The 23315-nt window shown below is 45.8% G+C and overlaps 1 protein-coding gene across 1 annotated transcript in view; it reads left to right on the forward strand.

Moving 5' to 3' along the window:
• The first annotated feature begins 647 nt into the window (after positions 1-647).
• The window catches only part of GJA5 (gap junction protein alpha 5), a 297542-nt gene continuing 274874 nt past the window's right edge, over positions 648-23315 (forward strand). Inside the window, exon 1 of the mRNA XM_078656772.1 lies at positions 648-1540. The gene's annotated coding sequence lies outside the window, so the exon portion shown is untranslated. The remainder of the gene's footprint in view (positions 1541-23315) is intronic.

Raw genomic sequence — 23315 nt, forward strand, 5'->3', positions numbered from 1 at the left:
TTTCCTTACGCCTCTCCTGGGAAGGTGTAAGATGTTGGCATCCCCAGGTTAGATGCGTCAAAATCCCAGGAAGTTGCACAAGAACAGACACGCAATGCCCATGGAACGCCTTCCCTGGGCAGAGTAGTGTAATGCAGCGATTGTGCAGTGTTGTGTTGCTCCAGATTCTCCAGATAGTGGCTCTGCTGGGCTTCAAAAATCTGGCTTAGAAGTTTGTGTCAGGCATGTACCACATTGCGTGCGGCAAACGTGTTGAAACCCTCTCATAAATAAGCCCCCGTGTTTACAGCTATATTATGCGCATATCTCTGCAACAGACGCTCAACCCACTGAGTTTTTCCTTCAGATTTCTACACAAAGGTGTGCACGTCTGTAAGGTAAGTGTTACTGTAATAGATGAACCAACATAACGTCTCGTGCACCCAGAAGCCTTCTAAGCGTCTCAAGCAGGAAGCCAGTCGCTTCTATCTTTGAAGCTATTTTCCTGAAACTGTCTGACATCCCCTCTGATAGGCTGAAATCCCTTCATTAAAAATAGCCTAACTCGAGCAGAGCTGAACGCGGGCCAAGCCCCTGTTTACAAAGCTGCCTGTCATCGCACTTCTGCCGCAACCAGGAGCTGCTCCTAGCAGGCAGCAGGCAGCAGGCAGCAGGCAGTCAGCTGCCCTCCTTTCTAACGGCGAAGCCCTGAGTCAGGCGACTTGTGTAGCGGAGAACAACACATCGAATCACCTCTTGGCGCTTGCTGGCTGAAGCCGAGGCTGCATAGGGGCCCGACGAGGTGCGTTTCTATGCTCCCTTCCCTCACAGAGACAGGCCTCTGGGGCAGGACACTTGTGTGGCCACACACCAAATCACCCCCGGGCACATCCTGGCCAGGCAGTAGCTGCAATAAGCTTTCCATAAGGGGCATTTTTACTTTCTCCCCGAACACTGCGTGCCGCTGTTTGCAGAGGTAGACCTCTGACGAGGAATTCTTTTGTAGCACTTAATCACACTGAACGACCGCGAGGCGCTTCGTGGTGGACGCCGTGGCTACATAATTGTTCAAAAAGGTGCGGTGTGAGTTTCTTTCTGAAGTCCGGGTGCCTTTCCTTCATAGAGGCTCTTAGAAAAGGATGAGCCGGCATCAGTGAACGACAGTGAATCGCCTCTAGGCGCTTCACGACTAAGGCACTACATAACTAGTTGAAGATGAGCGATGTTCCTTTCTTTCTGAGGGCTGGGTGCAAATGTGTGGCGCACGTTTTATAGTTCTTGAGCAGTAGTAACACTGCTCACCAACCAACCCCGCCCCCGCCCCCCACCCCCGACTAGAGTCATGCTGCTCATCTCAGATCCGTGAAGGTAGGGGGCGTTTTTAAGGGATTCCCCAGTCCTGCCTCCTTCAAAGAAGCATCACTTCGAGGAGCTGGGGGTCTAATAGCATGGTAACAGGTACCACGTGGACTTCTCGCCCAGGACTCCGGGTCACTCGCCACATCGGGGAGAACTCCTTTCATCACAAGCCTCCATCCTGTCAGACACCACGCTCCAACAGGTAAGACGCGTCACTTCCTTCTTTTTACCTGTTAATTGTTAGACTTGTCTCTTGTAACCTCTGCGCCCTTACATAAGCGCATGTTGGAAATTAAAATCTGCAGCAATAAAAAGAGGAGTATTTATTTATTACTATAATGATTTAAATTCAGCACCAGCAATCTAGCGAGGCGTGTTATAACTCACTTTCAAGTGTTTGGTGCTTCTGCCAGACGAAAATTAAAAGCAGAGCAGAGAAATAAAAGCATCTGAACTTCCACCAATATCAGGCTGTAATAATTATCATACATTTTATTAGTTATCATAACAAAATCAATAATAATAATAAAGCGCTTAATAACACCGTTTTTCTGTTTTCAGGCGCTATAAATATGCACTCTCGGGGGCTTATTTACAAACCCCTTGCGTCTCCGGTGCGTCACTTTTAATATAGAGAAAAGTGACATACCGGCCGCGCAAGGGGTATGTAAATACCCCCCTCCGTCTCTGAGGTTATCCGAGGCTGCCTTCTTCCTACAGATGCTGGCACAAGGAGCAAAGTTCAGATTACAGTTTCTGATCCTGTAACGACAAGGCCCAATTACTTCTACAGTCTAACACTTTTAAAGCAACCTTCACCACGATCCTTTATTCGTTGCTATTCTCTGGTCTATCATCGCCTTTCTGCTTCTTTTAATTCATTCTTGCCCGATTGTCACTCGTGTTGCGTTTTCATCCCTTTTTATAGTCATAAATGTTCTATAAGCATTCACACCTTCTACGTCTGCCAATTTTCTACATTCATTTATATCTACAAAATCTTATCCTTTAAAATTTACTCTACGTAAATTAGATATAAATATATTGACTGAAAAAGCCAAAGGTTACAGGGACGTTATAATTAGATTGATGTTTTACCCATACAAAACTACAGAAATTCAACAGTTATAGTTATACTTATAGTTATGTTAACAAACTATCAACTCGTGGCCTATGGTTTTGTTTGGGCTAGAACATCAACCTAAATAGAACACCCCTGTAACCTTTGTTTTTTAATGAATTTCTAATTAAAAAAAAATATATAAAGTGATATATAATTACCGTACGTTAATACCACAACACCACCACGCTTTGCCAACCCCCCCAGCATGTATCCAACTCCACGTGGCCCAAGGCTGTGTGCGGCGAGGGTATGGTGTGTGAGAAGGGAAGGTTTTTTTTTCCAATTGGGCTTCGGACCCATGGTTCCATGGAGTTTCCGTGTCCCTAGATATCTATACATTTCTTTATCTAATAACTCCCAAACTATTGAAAAGATTTAAACAAAATTACAAAAAGGTCTCTTTCTAGACCAAGATCTACCTTTCTGCAAAACTTGGTGTAATTCTGTTCAGCTGTTAGGGCTATAGTTGTGCCTAAAAAAGGAAAAATCCCCATAGAAATTGCATGGGAAAAAAGTGTTTTGGGAGCCCTCTTATCTCGGCCATGCTTTTACAGATCACCCCAAATCTTTCCAGAGAGCAGTTTAAGTAAGTTGTACGCTAGTTATGAAAATTTCGACAAACATTTGTCAAACAGTTATTAGCAAAACAAAAACCACTTTGTCTATGGGAAAAATTGGTCCTAACTATAACTACCTATTATAAATATATATATGTGTGTGTGTGTGTGCGCGTGTGTGTATATATATGCCCACACATTTATTCTATATGTGTTCCTGTACTGCATTTACCTCTTTTAACCCATTTTACTACTGTCCCATGTTAATTCCTGTTTTATGTTCACTCCTATTCAATATTAAATCCTGATTTATTCTCACTCTTTTTCTGTCACTACTGTTAATAATAATCCACATTTGTAAAGCGCACAATCACCCGTAAGGGTCTCTAGGCGCGGGGGGGCGTCGGGAAGATTAAGCGAGCTATTGCCCAGAGTCACATGGTGCTGGGCTAACCTGCCGCCGGAGCCGGGGATCGAACCCTGATCCCCAGATTCCAGCGTCAGTCGCCCTGGCCGCGGCGCCACACCTCTCCCTTGTGTACTTGTTTCTTATATATTTTCATCTTTCCTCCATATTCTTTGTAAAAGCTCCTTTTTTATATTAACAGATTTTTTGTATTCACCTCTTTTTGTATAATTAATACAATTCTCAAATCAGCACTTTTGCTTGCTTACTGTACTTCTAAATACATTTATTTGCTGTTTCAACCCAATATTCTACTGACATTCATGTGAAAATGTATTCTTTTTCAATATTCATTCACATTCCAAACGCCTCCTGTTCTATATTCTCTGTTCTTTACCTCATTTTTATATTTACTCCTCTTGTAATGTACTTCTTATTTACAACCAGCTTATTTTAACTGCTTAGGTATTCACTTGTTTCCCATACTTAATCCATTATTTACTGACGTTCCTTGTTAAGCCAGGTGTATATTGATTCTTACTTCATATTTACGGAATGTATCCATTCAGTCATCTGTGATATACAGTAGTGCATTATAATCAACTGTTTTGTATGTTCGTTCCAATTCTATATGTACTCCTATTCCGCATTCATTACTTTTCATTATTCATTTCCATGGTATTTTCACTATTCATTTATATGCTCGCATGTTCAATTTTCACTTCTATTTTGTATTTATCCATGTTCTGTATTTCACTAATTTTGTTTTCAGCTATGTCTCTCAGGATTGTTTTTGTGCAGGAAAGTGTCCCTTCCTGCACAGAAACAATCCTGGCTACAATGCAGGCACCCTTGCAACATGATGCAAGGATGCCTGCATTGGTGCTAGGAAGCCAAAAGTGTGTCAGCGCTAGGAAAGGACAGCAATGCACTGTATAATGGCACATATGGCACATTCCTGCCCCTTCCCTTTGGCACAGCGCAGCACATCAAGGTGGCTCGCTGGGTCTGGTGGCTCAGTGGACTAAAGCAGCCATTGCAGGGGCCTGTGTTTGAACTCATAGTCACAGGTTCAAATCCCGGCGGGCCCACTCAGCCTTACATCCATTTGAGGTCGATAAAATGAGGACCAATGAGTTGGGTAACAATAAACATCTGTTATTCAGCACCAGGACACCTTTGGGTAATCGTGCGCTTTACAAATACACCTGTTATGTTATGCTGCATTGTGCTGTCTGAAAGGATGATAAATCTGCCCCAGTGTGTGTAAATGTTGTACACTGGATTAGTTTGAGAAATACACAAACTTTGTAAATTACACAGAGTATTTACTCTGGAGATTCATTCTTTTGATTAATAAAAGCTTTATTAAATAAAGTTACAGATGTACAGAGTTTCCTTATAAAATTAATAATCCAGGATTAAGTTAGAGAACAATGCCATAAGAATACAACAAGAAAAAATACACAAATAAGAAAGGATATAAAATATACAGTAAACCAATTACAATAATACATTAATTCTGTGCTTATTTAAAAATCACATTTTATATTTTATAATGCGTGAAGAAGAAAAAAAGAAAGAAAAGAAAAGGAAGAATGGAAACGGAAAGAAAAGAAAAAAATGAAAGAACAAAAGAGGGTTGTTAGAACCGGGACCCCCGGCCGGCCAATGCTCACGCCAAAGTCAGTCAGGGATCACCATTTCTAAGTCAGGGCAAGGGAGTTACACACCAAGATAACCCCTGCTCACCCTCTCTGGCTCGCAAAACAAATATGGGCGGTGAGGAGCCTTCTCTCAAGCTCTACGAACAAATCTGCGCTGTGAGCCTCTCGGGGCTCAATAAACACCTGCGGGGCCCTGGAGCCTCGTGGGCTCTTAAAACAAATGCCCCCTCGAGCCTCGGGGCTCGTAAATATAATTAGGGCGGGAGCCTCTCGGGCTCTAAATAAACAAATTGCCCCCAGGAGCCTCGGGGCTCCTAATCCAAAAATGCGGGGTTGTAGGAGTCCCTCACGGGGGACTCGGAACCAAGTGATGCCTCTGGAGAGCCTGGAGGCTCGCAACTAGAATACTGCCCCACTCGGTGGAGCGGCCCGCTGTCAACCGGGGCCGCTCTGCTCTCAATTGGGAGGCCCCAGCCCTCCTGCACTCACCGGCTCTCCTGCGGGTTGCTCCGGTGCCGCGGGCGGGGCTCCTCTCCCTCTCCAGGCGCCTCGGGGACACAGCCGGCTGCTTCTCCCTTCGCTACTCGGCTGCGGGGGCGGGACTATCGGTTCGCCTCTGGGTCACTTCCGGGTCGCACTAGGCAGCGGCCCGGCAACGGTTCTCGATGCTCCTGGGCTGCGGCGGTGATCACGGGCAATGCCGGGTGGGCACCGGCTTGTAAATAATAAAAACACCACGGGGCAATGCCGGGTGGCACCGGCTTGGCAATCAAAGCGCTCCCAAGCGCTCTAGGACAAAGAGAAGCGCGCTCAGCGCTATTCAGGCAGGGAAAAGCGCTCACAGCGCTAAAGGGCAGAAACAAAGCGCTCCCAGCGCTGGGGACAAGGGAGAGCGCTCCCCAAGCACAAAGTCAAGCTCCAGCAGGGTCTGGAGGCAGGCAGGGGGGCAAGGTTGGGCCCAGAGCCAGCACACTGGGTCTCCAGGCAGGGAGACAGTCCAAGTGGCGGTCCTCCTGGCCCCAGCAACAGCAGCAGCCCCCTCAGCTAGGATCCAAAAGCAGAACAACATTCATGGGGACACAGCCCCTTCTTATACTGTGAAATCCTTTGTTTCAGGGTGCAGGGTGGGGGGAAAACCAGTTGCAGCTGGCTTGGGAGTACCCTTGATGGCCCAACCACCCCTTTCATTCACTGGGGAGGCTAGGGTCGTTAGACACACCACAGGGGGGCAGAGCCAGCATTGTGTGGGGAAAAACCCAGCCCATCAAGGAACCAGGTGCACTCCTCCCACACATCACTCATGCTAATCTCACACTCACCACCGGGCAGACCCATCCAGACTTCCTGGAGCCTGGCATGCCAGCCGGCTCCAGCAAATCACGCTCCAGCACCCTTACTGCACACACACATCAATGTCCAGAAGGAGCACTTCCCTTCTAGACACACACAAGCCGCACATACCATCGCGCAGCATTCATTCTCACGAGTTCACACATACCAAACTCGAGCCTGCACTCCCCACGCATCAGGAACTAACATGGACACACACATTCCCCATGCATTCCTACGGGAGGGCAGGCCAGCCATACTACACGCACGCACTTTACCCTGGGACACAGGGAAAAAGTGCGCAGCGACCCAAAAATCACTAACACTGGGTCACAAATAAAAGCAAAAAGATTAGGGGTGAACCTGCCCTAAGGGCCAAGTCCAACACAACCCCCTTCCAGCCAAAACGCAGGGCAGACCAATCACCACCGTGATGGGCTTCCCTGCTTGGGGCGATAAAACACGGACGCGGGCCCGCAACTGCAGGGACACCCTCCTGTTTTACGCCACGGTGAACCCCTGGGGTTCCTTCTAAAACTACTGTAGGGACTAACTGGGGTACCCCACTGGTACTCTCCAGCTGCCCTCGGCCAGGACCAGGCCCTAGGCCACCCAGGTACCACTGGATCCTGCCTACTCACAAAGTGGGGGGTAGTAACCCCTGGCACATAATAGCCATTCTCCACCCTTCCTGTCTGCAAGACAGGGCTAGACTGCCACTGGTTCTCCAACCTAGGGTCTACAACCTCAGGTGGACCAGGAGTCTCAGGGAAGGCTCTCCTCCCCTTACCTCTTCTTCTAGGGTTCCTCCTCCTCCTGCGAGGGGTCCCCTCAAATCACCATTCTCCCAACCTAGGGTTTAACCCCTCAGGTTGCACCGGGGTCAGAGGTGGGCTCTCCCACCCTCTGCACCCCCTTCCAGAGTCCTGCTCCCTCCCAACCGGGGCGGTACCTCTGGAAAAAGAACTGGTCAGGACACTGATTACAGTAGTCCCACCCTTCAGGTCAGGCGGATCCTGAACCTAGCCTTCCAACCTCTGGTCTAAAACCTTTGGTGGAACCAATGCCTGGCACTCCAGGACTTCTGGGGACTCACATACTATCCCCCAATCACTCCTTTCGCTGGACTCCTGTACCCTCCCTACCGGAGCGGTACTGCCAGACTCTAGAACCATAGAAGCTCCGCTTACAGATGCTCCAGGTCCTCTACCCACTAGGAGATCTCCCTCAAATGAACTAACAAGTAAGCATAGGTTCCCATCCTGGTGTTCCCTAAAGAAACCATCCAGGCTCTGAGGCAGGGCTTCGGGCGCCTGGGGACTCTCTGTCTCACACTCACTCCCGCTCCACTGAGACAGGCAGTAAGCCCCTACACCCTCCTCACTATACTGGGACCTAGCTGGGCTACTCTCACCCTCCTCCACCACGCTGGGCTGGAGGACACCTGACCCACTATTGTTGGAATCACCCACTAATGACTCCAGAGAACCTCTCGCACTGTCCCAGCGTTCTGCTTCCTCTGCAAGGTCCCAAGGACAAAAACCTTTCAACTTCAGCAGGTGCTGGCGCAACTCTGGACAAACAACACTGAGCAACTGCTCTTTGAGAACCATATTGACTATTCCGTCCACCTCATTGTCCGAGTTAGCCCTCAGCCAATCCCACATTGCATCAGAACAGTCATCCACAAAATACCCCCACTCCTGGTGAGGTGGTTTCCTAAGGTTCCTGAATTTCACCCTGAACTCTTCTTCTGGGGAAACAGGTACCATACTCGGGGAACTGGGAGTGGGACTGTCTACACTAACACTTAAATAGCTGCCACCACTGGACTCAACCCTCCTTGGGAACCCAGAAAATCAAAATTGCACTCAGGGGATAACCTACCCTCTAGGGTTACCTTCTCCCTGAACAAGGCCCTTTCAGCCTCTAGCTTGGCGTGCTCCAACCTGAACTGTTCCATCGCTAGCTGATGCTCCCGCTCTTCCCTCCTATCCAACCACTCCTCTGGGGACAGGACAAGGGATGGGGCGCTGGTACTGACACTGGACCCGGCAAGTGACTCCCTATCTATGGGGTCCTCACCATCTGCTGGTGCCCATTCACTGTCACTCTCATCCACTTCACATTCTTCAGGGCTCCCCTCAGACTCACCACCCTCATGGCGTGCGGCCCAGGCCCTATCTCTCTCACTGTGCTCAAGATCCCACTGACCCTTTTGCCACTGGATCAGGCTGTCCCTAAGCTGGGACTGAGTATCCGACTCACTCACCTCCATGCCTCCCTCTTCACAGAATCTGACCATCTTTGACCTACTGTACCTAAAAAGACCACAGAGATAAAAAACAGGCTCCATTTTGGCAGACGTTCTCAAGAAGAGTTTGACACAGGGAACCTGGGGGTCTGAGCTTACACAGGAGTACACAATTACAAAAATTCATGAAGATTCCTATCTCAGAGAACTTGCGCTCCTCTATCCAGTGTAACACACCCTCATTCACACACACCCCCCCCTGGTAAGGCAGTTTCTACCACCCCTGACTTCTCAACCTGACCATAAGTGACACAGGTACCAATGTGGGAGCAGGGCGGGGAACTAGGTACTGGACACAAATCACAAAATGACACCTTTCAGGAGAAGCAATACTTATCTTCCCTAAAAAACAATAATCCCCAAAAAGTGGTTATCTAAAATTGTAGAGTTTTGTAGTGTGGCCTGTCGCCACTGTGGTACAGCGCAAACGCAAGTCCAATCCGCACCGCTTGCCACCAATGTTAGAACCGGGACCCCCGGCCGGCCAATGCTCACGCCAAAGTCAGTCAGGGATCACCATTTCTAAGTCAGGGCAAGGGAGTTACACACCAAGATAACCCCTGCTCACCCTCTAGGTAATGTGACGCGAGCAGCAAGGCTTATCTCGGAGGCGATGTGTAAAGCGTCTGCGCGCGCACCCCAGCGACTACACCCTAGGCCCACCACAAAGGAAACTCCACACAAGGTTATATCAAAATAGCCTTTGTATTATAATAAAAACACATTAGATAAGACACACACTTTACAATGTGCCAACAAGCACGGGCAAGATTTACAAGGGATTATGTACAGGACAGGGCCACCTGGACCACTGTCAGGGGTATGCACTTTTTAGAAATAATACTTGTAGGTATAACACTTAGCACATAAACATATAATGAATGTAGCACACAAAATAGTTACATGTAGCACACAACCAGGACTTCCTGGTAAAGGGTAAATACCTCCTACGCAACCCTAAACACTGTAGGAAAATCACGCAGGGAACTAGGGCCTTATTATCAGGACCTATGGAAGGAAAACCATCACCTAAGCAAGTCACATTTAGCAAAGGGAAGGAAACCTAAAATAATCACCTAAGCAAGTCACATTTAGCAAAGGCAATAAAACATCAATCATCCTCTAAGCAGGTCACTTTTAGCAAAGGGGAATAAACCATAAACAATTACCTAAGCAGGTCACTTTTAGCAAAGGTAATATCAAACAATCCTCTAAGCAGGTCACCTTTAGCAAAGGGGACAAAACATAAAGAACATGGCACATGAGGTATTAAAACACATTCAGAGGTGCAGGTAGAACATTTGCGCAGGAATCAAATAAGCAGTAAATAATAAATTGCGCAGGGTGCACGTAGCACAATACTAGAACTGTCCCCCAGGCCAACTGGCCTCGCAAGGGCTGAAATGCCCTGAGTCTCAATGTCAGGGAAGGCTGCGCAGGCAGCCAAGAACACAAAGCCTAAACGTAGCAACTGTCCACTAAGTGCTGGACAGTTGTAAATCACAGATGGGCAACGTTGGAGCCTCGTGGGCTCAAGAACAAGGGTGAGGGCAAGTACTGCATGGGAGCCTCGGGGCTCTAAACAACACTCGTGTCCCCTAAGAGCCTCTCAGGGCTCGCAAAGCAAACAGACTGGCACTAAAGAGCTTTAGCGCTCTAAAACGATGAAACTGGCCCCAGAGCCTCTTTGGGCTCTTAAAGCAAACACTGGCACCTTGAGCCTCTCTGGCTCGCAAAACAAATATGGGCGGTGAGGAGCCTTCTCTCAAGCTCTACGAACAAATCTGGGCTAGGAGCCTCTCGGGGCTCAATAAACACCTGCAGGGCCCTGGAGCCTCGTGGGCTCTTAAAACAAATGCCCCCTCGAGCCTCGGGGCTCGTAAATATAATTAGGGCGGGAGCCTCTCGGGCTCTAAATAAACAAATTGCCCCCAGGAGCCTCGGTGCTCCTAATCCAAAAATGCGGGGTTGTAGGAGTCCCTCACGGGGGACTCGGAACCAAGTGATGCCTCTGGAGAGCCTGGAGGCTCGCAACTAGAATACTGCCCCACTCGGTGGAGCGGCCCGCTGTCAACCGGGGCCGCTCTGCTCTCAATTGGGAGGCCCCAGCCCTCCTGCACTCACCGGCTCTCCTGCGGGTTGCTCCGGTGCCGCGGGCGGGGCTCCTCTCCCTCTCCAGGCGCCTCGGGGACACGGCCGGCTGCTTCTCCCTTCGCTACTCGGCTGCGGGGGCGGGACTATCGGTTCGCCTCTGGGGCCGCGCAGCAATTGGCCGGTCCACCAGTCACTTCCGGGTCGCACTAGGCAGCGGCCCGGCAACGGTTCTCGATGCTCCTGGGCTGCGGCGGTGATCACGGGCAATGCCGGGTGGGCACCGGCTTGTAAATAATAAAAACACCACGGGGCAATGCCGGGTGGCACCGGCTTGGCAATCAAAGCGCTCCCAAGCGCTCTAGGACAAACAGAAGCGCGCTCAGCGCTATTCAGGCAGGGAAAAGCGCTCACAGCGCTAAAGGGCAGAAACAAAGCGCTCCCAGTGCTGGGGACAAGGGAGAGCGCTCCCCAAGCACAAAGTCAAGCTCCAGCAGGGTCTGGAGGCAGGCAGGGGGGCAAGGCTGGGCCCAGAGCCAGCACACTGGGTCTCCAGGCAGGGAGACAGTCCAAGTGGCGGTCCTCCTGGCCCCAGCAACAGCAGCAACCCCCTCAGCTAGGATCCAAAAGCAGAACAACATTCATGGGGACACAGCCCCTTCTTATACTGTGAAATCCTTTGTTTCAGGGTGCAGGGTGGGGGGAAAACCAGTTGCAGCTGGCTTGGGAGTACCCTTGATGGCCCAACCACCCCTTTCATTCACTGGGGAGGCTAGGGTCGTTAGACACACCACAGGGGGGCGGAGCCAGCATTGTGTGGGGAAAAACCCAGCCCATCAAGGAACCAGGTGCACTCCTCCCACACATCACTCATGCTAATCTCACACTCACCACCGGGCGGACCCATCCAGACTTCCTGGAGCCTGGCATTCCAGCCAGCTCCAGCCAATCACGCTCCAGCACCCTTACTGCACACACACATCAATGTCCAGAAGGAGCACTTCCCTTCTAGACACACACAAGCCGCACATACCATCGCGCAGCATTCATTCTCACGAGTTCACACATACCAAACTCGAGCCTGCACTCCCCATGCATCAGGAACTAACATGGACACACACATTCCCCATGCATTCCTATGGGAGGGCAGGCCAGCCATACTACACGCACGCACTTTACCCTGGGACACAGGGAAAAAGTGCGCAGAGACCCAAAAATCACTAACACTGGGTCACAAATAAAAGCAAAAAGATTAGGGGTGAACCTGCCCTAAGGGCCAAGTCCAACAAGGGTGTAATAAATATACACTGCACATACCAAACATATAACTTATTATAATCCTATATCATATAATAACATAGGTTATGTTATATTTATTAAATATGACAATAAATAGGAAAAGGTGAAGTAAATATTAAGAAAAAGATCATGGAGGCTGAAAGACCATCGTAGAGTTTTTGGATGCTTTATGATTTTTGTTTAAATAATCAGTAAGAGGTGACCAAAACAAATCCTTCCTAATAACCTGTAATGTAGAAGTAACCAATGCAGCATTGAGTCTATGGTGAGAACAAAGAAGATTCCACCAATTAGTAGTCCTAAAATTATTGGAATTTTTACAGTTGGACGTAATGACTTGAAATGCAATGGTGATTAAAGTGTCCACAAATGTAACTAGTTTAGAATTAACAGACCAAAAGCTTGAGGAGCGTCCCAACAAATGTGTTGAATATCTAAAGGAAAATCAATAGAACAAATAGAGGAGATAGACAGACACACCTGAAACTAAAAGCCTTTAATTGGTGGACAATGAAAAAACAAATGTAAGTATGTGCTGTGGATGGAATTACAAGACCATCATGTGTTTGGAAGAATTGGATCGTATTTATGTAAGAAAAGTGGAGTAATATACAGCCTATGATAAGATTTTAAAGGGTTGGTGTGGTACTGGCATTACAAGAGGCATGATGCACCTTATTCCAAATTGATCCCCAGATCGTTTAAGAAAAGAAGTGCTGAAGGTCTGTCTCCCACACTAATTCAGTTTTAGATTTTGGACGAGAAGGATTCATGTAATGTATGTATGTAATGTAATGTAAGCGGATTTGGTTACCCGGAGGCGTCCCAGCGCTGAAAGAGCCAAGGTTTCTGACGAGAAAATACTAAATTAGGAGCCCTGGGGAAAGAGGAAGGGTTTGAGAAGCTTCCGGAACCACAAATGGCACGCTTCCGCTCGCAGCTTCAGCGGGAGTGAGTTCCACAGACTCGCTGCATTAATGGAGAATCGACGACCTCCTGTTCGTACCCTCTTCACTCTCGGAATTCTGGCCAGACATTCATAATCAGAGCGAAGGGACCTGTTGGCCTTGTAAGGCGAGACTAAGCTCTTCAAAATAGACGGTCCCTTGCCTTGTAGCGATTTGTGAACAATGCACAGAGATTTAAACTTTATCCTCTCACGAATAGGCAGCCAATGAAGCAGTTTAAGGGCCGGTTTCGCTGAGGACCTTGCCGAAGTACCTGTAAGAAGCCTAGCTTTGGAGTTTTGAATCTGTTGTAATTTATTGATTGTAGCTTCTGGAGCGCCCAAATAAAGGGCATTGCTGTAGTCCAGCCTTGACAGGATCAACCCTTGCATTAGCAGCTTCCTTGAGAGAGGAGGGAGAAGGGGGAGAACCTTCCGAGCTGAGCGAAGTAAGCCAAAACAAATCCCGGCCATTTTTTTGGCTTGAGTTCCGAAAGAGAGATCCTGTTCAAGCCATACCCCTAAACTTTTGATTTCATTTTTTGGGGGGGGGGGCTCCCATGCAGGTAGGCCAGATGGCATCGGGTAACGATGCCAACTTATGCCCCAGCAGCATGAGCTCGGTGTAATGTCATGTAATGTAATGTAGATAATAGTATATGCAAGATGCTTTGGGTGGAAAAGAAAGATTAATTGGTTCAGCAGGCGGGACGAGAGTAGGAGATTGTGTTTGCTTGAGCAGGAAAATAGATTGCAAAAGGGCAGTCTGAAGAAACTTTTGGAAGTTGAAGCAGAAGAAAGACCAGATTTAGTTTGAATATCCAAGAAAGAGACAGGAATAATTCCACAGATTAATTGTTTAACCTGAATTATGCCCTTGATAACCCATTGTTTAAAAAAAATAGTACAATTAGATAATTTGATACATTTATTATGCCGAATAGAAGATTCCAGAAATTCCTGCAATGAAGTCATGGGTCGTGTCAAAATACAAGAAGATAGTATGATAGAGTATTTATTATGAGGAGAAGATAAGGCTCAAGGGGGCTTTGAAAAATGTACTAGAGAGTGGAAAGGGAATGGTGGTATGAGGGAATCTTCCAGTTTACCAGTGTAACAACTTAAGGCAACGCACATGATATAATCACACAACAATGGCACTTAAATAAATATATTTTTTTTAAAACATGAATATAACAACTGTCAATCGAATTTGTGCCACATTGTTTTGCTTTATTATATATCTAAATCTGATCATCAAATCTCTGTTGGGAACAATGTTGTGACAATGTTTTTAATTGAGACAATTTATGGGTGATGTATGATTGTTGATAGAATTGAGATAGGGTGAATGGGCTATCTTATTACTTTCTATATCATTAATAAAATATATTTTGTACTTCTTTGATGAAAAACAGTACCGTTGGTTCCTTCTTCTTTCTCTTTGTTATCTAAGTGCCATTGTTGTGTGATTATATCATTTGTGTTGCCTTAAATCTTTACACTGATTAATTGATCCCTGCCTTAAGGAACTCTCTCCTATTAGCAGGGGGCCTCTTTCTTTACATTATATAAATGATCCAGTTTACGCCATACATTATTGGACAAAAAGTCATTATCTCTCATATAAGGCAAGACTTGAATTAAGACAAATACCGTGTGATATTGCTGAAAATTTGGAAAGTTTACACTGCCCAATTCTGTAAGTGTACATAGGGAGGTTACGGAAATGCACGTTTTTTTCCCACTCCATAAAAAAGACACCAAGGACCTGATTTTGATGTCGGTTGGAAAGCCTCCGACCTACGGTCGGAGGCTTTCCAACTGACATCTTCGGTTTCAATTCAGACCGCGATATTACGAAAGTGGCGGTCGATTTTAAAACTGACCGCCATTCCGTCTGGCTTGTGATGGGCCAGTCAGAACCGGCATGTAATCCCTTAAGGATGACGTTTCCACTGTTGGGATTACAATGTCGGTTTCCCACAGACTTTTCATGTCGGGGTTTCCAACATGAAAAGCCTGTCGGAAAGCAACTTTGGGGGTCCCTAGCAGGACCTCCCCTGCAACAGCTGCCTCCTTGTAGGGCCTGGGGGGCACATATGCTGCCCCCTGTTAATCCCTGCCCGAGTGGCAGGCACCGTGTGGTGCCTGCCATGCAGAGCAGGTATTAATAAAAACTCCTATTTCTCTATGGGAGCTTGTGCTCCCATAGAGAAATGAGAGTGTGCGACAGCACCATTTGCAGGCGCACACTAATTCTGCGGTCGGGACTGCCTACCGGAGGTTAGTCAGTCCTGATTCCGCAATAGTATGTCTGCCCGACATCATAATGAGACCCCAAGTGATTTCTTAAGTGCCTTAAAAAAATGTTAAAGGAAGGAAAACAGGTAACATGGACAAATGAAAGTTAATGATGGGCAGCATTATCCCACCAAGACAAATACAAAGGGGACCAGTTTTCTGCCATTTGAAGAATCTTATGTTTGACATCAGCTAAATTAATCTGAATGGTTTTTGCAACTGAGGTAGAGTATTTAATTCCCAAACATTTAATAGAGTGTGAGTTCCATTTGAACTCCGTGCCAAAAAGCATATCTTTTAAACAATATTTATGAAGAGGGAGAACCTCAGATTTTGAAAAGTTGAGTTCATATCCGGTGAAGACAAAGTATGCAAACATGGTTTTACGGATAATATAGAGAGTAAAGGAGACAGGGGACACCCTTGTCTGGTGCCCCTTAAAAGAGAAAAATAAGAAGATTGGGCACCATTAGGAAACACACATGTCTTTGGGGAAGAATTTAATATAGCTATATATTTGAGAAACACTGGTCTGAAGCCATGCCACTCAAGATTACGGCTAATACATCACAAATGGACACAATCAAAAGCCTTTTTGGCATCTAAAGTTATGGCAGCCATAGGCGTATTATTAGCTGAAGCAACCTGTAGAATGTCCAGAAAAATTCTAGAATGATCAGTCATGTGTCTTTTACTAATCCAGTTTGCTCTCAGCCTACCATATCTGGAAAAAGAGGGATTAGGCAAATCATGGCTTCCAAAAAAGTGCTTTGGGCTTCATTTTGAGTAAGAAAATACTGATATAATAAGGTAAGTTAATGTGGGACAAAATATTTGAAAAACAAGAATACAATTCTGTTCCAGCTGCTTTCACATTGAAAGGGAATTAAAATAAGAATCCAGTGCCTCATCTGAAGGAAAATAATCAAGTGTATTTAGAGTTGTATAATAATCAGTAAAAGAGTTTAAAATTTCAGTACTAATAAAATATGGAACATTATTTCTATCTATAATCTTAACTATTTTAGACTTCTGAGATTTAACTTTCAAGTAATTTGCAAGTACTTTGCCAGCTTTTTTACGCCCCCCATAGAATTTGGAGTTCATCTTGAACAATATTCCAGAAGCTTCTTCCGTTGATTTCATATTTAATTTGAATTTGGTTTGCATTAGAAGTTTTAATGTAGTATACATTTTTAGTGGTAAAAGAGTCATGCTCCAATTGTTCAGTAGAAGTTCAAATAAAGTTTAGATTCCTTAAGGGCTTTTTACTTTTTAGATGAAACATAGTTAATTATATGACGTCGTGCAGATGGCTTAAAATCATCTCAAATTACATGAAATGGGAGATCAGGAGTGTTATTATAAGTGAAACACTCTTTAAGAAAACATTCAAAACTCTGTACAGAAACCTTATCCTTCAGTAGACTATTGTTAAAACATCATCTGTTAGCTTTAGAAGCTTCCAGTAATAATTCAAGAGCATGATCTGAAAGGAGTATGAACCCAATTTCACCATGCAGAAATTATAGGAGGGAAAAGAAATATGAAAGCAATTCTAGATTAAGATTTATGAGTGGGTGAATAGAAAGTGTATTCTAGAGAATCTAGAAAGTACAATCTCCAAGCATTCACCGGACCTCTGGAGTGAATAGATCATGCAAATGTTTTCTGCATCTTATTGGGAACACATTTAACTTGAGGGTTTCTGTCTAAAAAAGGGTCCATAATCTGAATAAACTCTCCACCGACTATGAAATTCGCATTTGAGCAGGAACCTATTATAACCGACATTTGTTGCCAAAATTGTACATTGACAGCAGTAGGGCATAAATATTCTAAATTAAAATAGATGTAAGATGAATAGTAGCATGTAGGAAACTCAATCTACCTTCAGCATCACTCTCCTCTTTCTCTATTACCAAAGGAAGGGATGTAAGGACAAGTATGATAACCCCATTCTTATTAGGGCAAAAGAATACCTGACCAACTAAATTTTTACGTAGTGAGTTGACATATTTATCAAGCAAGTGAGTTTCTTGTAAAAAGGCAATATTACATTTGAGAATTGGACAAACGAGTGATAACTCTGTTCCTTGATAGGGTTACGTAGACCCTTAACATTCCAAGATATAACCCTAAGATTATCTGCCTACAAAATATAATAATTATATACCTTGAATTGCTCTAAACATATTAACTAAATATAACACCTCAACCATTCCTCTAGGGAGACCAGATGATAAAGCGGCAACAGATTTAGGGCCAACTCGATCTGCACATTGTAAATTAAGATTTGTTCTCTCTTTAAGACCAACTATCTTAGGAATGTGTTTCTAAAAAAAGCAAGCATGTCAGAACCCTCCGCCCCTTCTGGAATGCCATAAATTTGGAGATTGTTACATCTGTTCCAATTTTCCAAATCCTCAGTTTGTTGCCTAAGAAGCGCTATCTCCTTAGACACACCATCATTCTTGGTTGCCACATTCTGTGCTTCACTAATCCATTGCTCAATGTCCGACACTCTATACTCTAGATTTGACTATTTCTCATCTATGTGTTGAAGTGTAGTGTTAGTTCCCATAACAAAAGGTTTCAGGAGCTTTATTTCTTACATAAGGTCGTCTAGACTCAAAGGTAATGGTGACAACTTTGTAGGAGAACTAGGATCTTTCTTTTACCACTTTGTAGCAGTGTCGGAGTCTTTACGGACAGAAGGCATGTTTGTAGATGAGGTGACAGCCTTATGACAAGATGATGACGAGGACTTCATATGTAAAAAGAGAGCAGACTCTTAAGTCACAGGAGAAGAAGCAGACAGTCTCAAATGCTGTAAAATAGCAATGAAAAATTCAGCAGAAGGGAGGCCCAAACGTAATCCAATAGGCAAGAGTAAATAAAGCACAGGTTACCACTGCCAAGATGGCCATGGTATAGGAGCTCCAAGTTTTGGCTCACTGGGTGGGGATTACCTATCGGGTCTTATTCCCTATTTCCCCCTGCCACCCAGCCAGGATTATTCTGTGGATCTACTCACCCTATCAGCTGCTCACCTTGACCTTTATTTCAGATAGGCTGATCGTTGACTCTCGGTGGCGCAAGTAGAGAGGGCAGCATCATCCTGCTCCGAAATTCTCTACTGCACTGGAGAAGGCCGCCGATGCTGACGGACGACCGCCTTGACCAAAACCAACTTGAATTGATAGGAAGGAGAGAGGCTGCCCCCCTCCGTCGTCGATAAGCCTTCCATTGTCGCCAGGTCACGCTTGCTTCCATGGAGATGCGCCTGTGACGGGTCCATGGGACCACACCCCACCGACCGAACAGGAATATTGGTGAGGGCCTCACCCCAGACAGTGTCTGATTTTGTTGGGTTTTGGCTGCCATAATGTTCCCGATCTGATTGACGGCTGCCTAACCTCACCTTAATCCAAACAGTATTCCCTCTCTGATCCGCAACCTCCGGCGAAGCAGGTCTGGATTTCCTTTGCCTAACTCGGTCCAATCACAGAAACATCTCATGTGGGACCAGCCGTTTGACTCAGATTACCCACATTTTAAAACAAGACCGGGGAGGGTATCAGGGGAGATCAGAGCTTGCTCTGACCCTTATTGCACTGCAGGGCCCCAACTCCCACTATAACCTCCATTTTATCACTGGACTGGCCATAATCACAAGCTGGCGATCATCCTTCTGTGCTGCATGGAAATAAAAAGAGGACTAATATCCTCCAACACTCATCTTGGCTAATTTGGCAGCCATCTTTGAATGTCCAGATGGGCTTTACGTCCAGGGAGTGAAGAAGAGATGCTCTAATTTAAAGTATGTGAAGATTGTATTTTTGATCTTATCCAGAAGAAAGGAAGTCATACATAAAAGAAAAGAAAAAGCAAGCACGTGATATATTTAGTTACTCTTACAGTTCCACCCAAGACCCAACTGTAGTCCGTCATAGCCTTACCTAATTTTATTGGCGGCTGGTGGGCAGCATGCTGCGGACGCAGTTCTGACCTGCAGCTGGATCCTCAGGTTCTGTTTGCATTTGGTGGAGCATCTGTCTCCACTCCCAGTTGTTGCTCTGCCTTGCTGTACCTGAATGGAGTTCACTACTCTAATTTAGCACCCTTCTTCGAAATCTAGAGACTCCTTGCCTTATGTTTGCTGCTGTGTCCCTCAGAATCCCCTACTTTTGTTGTTGCCTGCACCCTGGATGAACAGCACTAAATAGTGAGGTAGGACTACCCTTTTAACAGGTTCTTTGACAAGAGGTAGGACTACCCTTTTGACAAGTTCTTGAGTCAGGGCACTGAAAGCAAAGTAGGTCCGATCTCTGTACCTCTAACCATGCAGTTAAGCGAAAGGTAGGACTTCCTCACAACTCCTCCTCAACCCATCAATTCGGTCATATTGGAATGGTCCTTTCACATAGCGCCCTCTACTAGAATTTATTTACCTAACTATCGTCATCTGAAGTTCTCGCTCATTGTTTATTGTGCCTGTTCCACCTTGACCACTGCCTGCCCTCTGATTCAAACTCCTTCTAACCCCTGTGAACAGGAAAATTGGTCCCACCATTTCAATTCTCTTCATTGACCTGTCTAAGAATGGACTTAATTCTTGACCCTATCAACTATCCTCCTGACCTCTCCAAAAATAAGGCAAAAAAACACAAACATCGACTACTCAAATCTAGACCTGAAACACTAACCTACGACGTCTACAGCTTCCCAAAAAAACAGCATTCTTTCTACACCAGAAAGCGGGCATGTTGGCTGAAGGTCATTTTCTCCATGCTTCAAATAAAGGAATCTAGGAAAACCCCTCATGGTCTCAAATTAATAATCTCACCCTCACTTTTCCTCGAAGCTACTGCCACCATCACTCTCTAAAATAAGGGTACCATTCTCATACAAGCCTCTAAATCCAATCTAGTCAAGATAGACTGTATATTCCCTACCCTCAAGAAAGCTGTGACTGCTAACTCTTCTGATTTCTATACACACCCCCCTATTTCATTGGACTTTTCCAGCTCTTCTCCCAACACTTCTTGAAATACGTTTATTTATTTATTTCTATTTAGGAGTATTACATAGCGCTAGCTGGACCCGAGGGTATCAGAGCACTTTACAACAATTAAATTATGTGCAAATAGGCAGTACAGAGTATGGGCAAACATGAGGATCAAACCAAGTAGAGGACGGACAGGGGCGCAGTCATGCGGACGGGCATGGAGGATGAAGTTCAAACAAGGCGTGCCCCCCCAAAGATGCGTTGTTCACACAGGACGGATGTCCAGAAAGATTTTCATGGTCCGAGTTCGTGTCACTGGTTGAAATGTAAAGTTAGAAAGAGGGCAGGCTTGGGGGAGTCCTTTGCTTCTATCTGTTTGTTTGAGAGCGGTCAAGGAAGAGGATTTTGAGCAGATTTCTGAATTTGGGAAATGAGTGGATCGTTCTGATGTGGGGGGTTGGAATTCCAGATTTTGGGGGCATCTCCAGCAAACGATTTTGTCGCGGTTTTCTGCTTACAAGATTTCAGCAGGATGAGTAGCAGAGTGTTGGAGCTCCTGAGGTTTCTGGACTGATCGGCCTTTTTGGGTTTGGCAGCCAGGTATTCCGGTTTGCCTATGTGCAGGGCTTTGTGGGTGAGGCAGGCTGTTCTGAAGCTGGCTCTCAGTTCAATTCGGAGCCATTTGAGTTCTTTGAGTGCAGGGGAGATGTGATCAAATTTCTTAATACCAGTGACCATTCTAGCTGCTGCATTCAAGGTTGTTTTCAGGGGGGGCGAGGTGAGATTTTGATGTCCCAGTCAGAGCTGCAATCCCGTAATCGATTCTAGAGAGTACTAGTGCTTGGGTGGCTTGTTGAAGATCTCTGGGTGGGAGGAAGGGTTTTATTTTATACAGTAACTTCAGAATCGAGGAAGGCACTTTTTGCGGATCTTGCGATGTGTTTTTTCATGTTCAGTTTCGGGTCTAAGGTGATACCTAGAGATTTTACCAAATCCGCCAAAATGAGGTTGCTATTGAGGGCATCGATGGCTTTGAGCCATTCCATGATTTGTGGGTTTTCATCTTTGTTGGAGATGAGGAGTATTTCCGTTTTCTCTTGATTGAGTTTCAGGTGATTGTTTGAGAGCCAGTCTTGTACCTCCCTGAGAGTGGCGTTGAGTCTCTGGATGTCAGCAGTGGAGGAAGTTTCCAGATAGAGTTGTGTGTCGTCCGCATTAAAGGTGGAAGGGGATGTTGGATTTCCTGAGTAGAGTGGTAAGGAGTTTGATGTAGATGTTGAAAAGCTGAGGGGAGAGCACTGATCCTGGTGGAACACCCCTGTTGACGGGGTGGAGGTCAGACTCAAAGTTTTTAATTTTTATTCCTTGTGAGCAGTTGTGGAGAAAGGAAGAGAACCAGTGGAGGACTGTCTTTTCAAGACCTGCCCTTTCTTGAAGAGTCTTGATGAGCAGTTTGTGATCGACTGAATCGAATGCAGCTGAAAGGTCTAGGAAGATAAGAAGGCAGCATTGGTCTGAGTCCAGTGATTTGTGAAGATCATTTATGACATTAGGGATTGTGGTTTCAGCGCTGCAACCCTTTCTGAAGCCAGATTGGTGGGTTTCTAGGAGATTGATGTTGTCCAGGTGTTGGGGTAGCTGAGGAAGTACACATCTTTCCAGGATTTTGGACCGAAGGGATAAGTTTGATATCGGTCTAAAGTTGTTTAGATCTTCAGTGTCTAGACCAGGCTTTTTCAGCAGTGGCGTGACTTGGCCAGCTTTGAGGCAATCTGGAACGACTCCTGAGCACAATGAGCTGTTAATGATCTTGCACCATAGTGGAGCTAGGATGAGCTTCAGGTGCTTGGTCACTTGGGGGGTAGTTGATCCAGGGTGTGGGATGAGGGTTTGCATTAGAGATTAGGTTGATTATTTCTGCTTCCTGAATGGGAGTGAAGGAGGACCATTGTTTTGGGGGGTTTAAGGAGGCGCAGTTGTTTGATTCAGACGTCTGGATCGCGGCGGAGGGGATGCAATTTGAGCCAAATGCGAGGTCGATCTTAGCAATTTTGTCATTGAAAAAGATGGCTAAGTTTACACAACGATGCACGGATGCCAGGGTTGTGGATGTCACTGGCTTAGAGGTTTGATTCCTGATGATATTGAAGAGTTCTTTGGGTCGTTTTTTTGCGGTGTCAAGTGCAGAGCAGAAGAAAGATGTTTTTTTGTTCTTAATGTGCTTTTTGTAGTTCCTGCGGGCTGTTTGGAGTTGATTGCGATGAAGGGCAGTGGGATTGTTCCTTCAGATTCTTTCTGAGGCTCTTAGAAGTCTTCTTTCTTCATTGATGTCAGTGGAGAACCATGATCTGGATGGAATGCTCCTGGATTTTTTTAGTTTCATAGGCGCAAGGCTGTCTAGGGTGAGTGTCATATTGGAGTGGTAGAGAGAGGTAAGTTCAAAAGTTGAGAGGTGATCAGTGCTGTTGGGGATGAGCGAGCTTATTTTTTCTTCTAGTATCGCTCGCGGGATCTGGGATGTGTTTCTAACCCATTTGGGAGGGTCCTGTGTGGGGAGTTCAGTTGGGACCATTTGGTTAATGCAGAAAAGGATGAGGTGATGGTCGGACCAGTCTACTGGAAGGATATGGTCAATGGTGATTGCGTTGCTTTCGGCAATGATTGCGTCAAGTGTTGCTCCTCTGTGGTGAGTTTCTTCTGCGCAGTGTTGGGTCAAATTGTTTTCTAGTAGGAGGTTGTTTAGCGATTGAATGAGCGGGTTTTTAGATTCATTCCATCTTAGATTGAGGTCACCTAGAATTATATTTTTGAGTTACCGAGAGCACATTGTGCAATTAAGTCAGAAAGGTGTTCCCCGAATTCAGAGAAATTGCCTGGGGGGTGGTAGAGGAGATGGCAGATTGCTGGCCTGTTATCACATGTCTTGATAT

The sequence above is a fragment of the Lissotriton helveticus genome, chromosome 8 (assembly GCF_964261635.1).
Source record: "Lissotriton helveticus chromosome 8, aLisHel1.1, whole genome shotgun sequence".
Classification (NCBI taxonomy): domain Eukaryota; kingdom Metazoa; phylum Chordata; class Amphibia; order Caudata; family Salamandridae; genus Lissotriton; species Lissotriton helveticus.